Source organism: Penaeus japonicus, unplaced genomic scaffold (genome assembly GCF_977035675.1).
Source record: "Penaeus japonicus unplaced genomic scaffold, GWHDUDI00000001_assembly GWHDUDI00000010, whole genome shotgun sequence".
NCBI classification, from domain to species: Eukaryota; Metazoa; Arthropoda; class Malacostraca; order Decapoda; family Penaeidae; genus Penaeus; species Penaeus japonicus.
The window spans coordinates 32,595,957-32,597,157 of record NW_028234412.1 but is presented as its reverse complement, the minus strand read 5'-3'; the positions used below and the strand labels follow the sequence as shown (position 1 = coordinate 32,597,157).

The 1,201-nt window shown below is 50.0% G+C and overlaps 1 protein-coding gene across 1 annotated transcript in view; it reads right to left on the bottom strand.

Moving 5' to 3' along the window:
• Positions 1–466, bottom strand: part of LOC122265047 (uncharacterized) — an 8,392-nt gene extending 7,926 nt beyond the window's left edge. Inside the window, exon 1 of the mRNA XM_086540375.1 lies at positions 378–466. The gene's annotated coding sequence lies outside the window, so the exon portion shown is untranslated. The remainder of the gene's footprint in view (positions 1–377) is intronic.
• Positions 467–1,201: the final 735 nt, after the last annotated feature.

Below are 1,201 nucleotides of genomic sequence, written 5' to 3'. Positions count from 1 at the left end.
GTGTGTGTGTGTGTGTGTGTGTGTGAGTGTGTGTGTGTGTGTGAGTGTGTGTGTGTGTGTGTGTGTGTGTGTTTTGTGTATATGTGCATGTTTGTGTGTATGTCACAGTATGTGTATGTATGTTTTGCGTATGTGTGTATAAACATATTGTCCTATCACATTCAAAACTCGATCACTGCAGCGACGATCATGTGCACAATTAAGATTATTTTAATTTTTTGAAACGCCTTCACGTCACACCTCGTTAAGCACATCGAAGTCAAAGAGCAGTGATCAAATCGCAAATACAATAATACATTAAATCAAATATTATCCACAAAGAGTTATATCGTTCACTTCTGCCGATTCCGGTTGACAATGGGCCACCTTGTTCTTACCTGAGCGGTGATGCGACTGGCACTGCAGAGCCAGATTTTTTAGCCTTATATATCCGAAGCCCAGTGTTTTGGTGGGCGCTGAGGTGTTACAGTTGAATCACTGTTTCCTGCACTCCACACTCTGCACCACCCTCCCCTCCCCTCCCCTCCCCTCCACTCTTCCCCTCCTCCCGTCCTCCCCTCGTCCTTTCTCCACCTCTCTCCCCCTCTCCTCCTCTCCTCTCCTTCCCCTCCTCCCGTCCCCTCTCTTCGTCTCTCCCCTTCCCCTCCTCTCCTCCTCTCTTGCTTCTCCAACCACCATGATCCTTCTTTTTCTTATTCTTCCCTCTTCCTCTCTCTCTCTATCCATTCCCCCTCTTTCTCCCTCTTCTCTTCCCTCCACCTTTCTTCTCCCTCCCATCCCTCCTCCTCCTCTTTCCCTCTTTCCCTACAGTCTCCCATCTCCCTCCCTTCTCTTCTTCTTCCTCTTCCTCCTCCTCTCTCACCACCTCCTCTTCTCTTCCAATTCCCATCCCTCCTCCTCTCTTCTTCTTCTCCCTCTATCTTTTCTCTTCCCCTTCCCCTCCCTTCTCCTCTTTCTCTTTCTTACTTCCCTTCTTCTCTTCCCATTCCCATCCCTTCTCCTTTATCTCCCTTCTCTTCCCCTTCTTTTATTGCCCTTCCTACCCCTCCTCTCAACACCCCTCCCTCCTCCTCCCCCTCCCCTTACTCCCTCATACTTCCCCTTCTGGCCCTTCCCGCACCCCCCCACCCTTCCCCTCATTTCCCCTCCCTCCTCTTCGTTACAACTTTGTATTTGCTGACTGCTGGCCTTACCACACCCA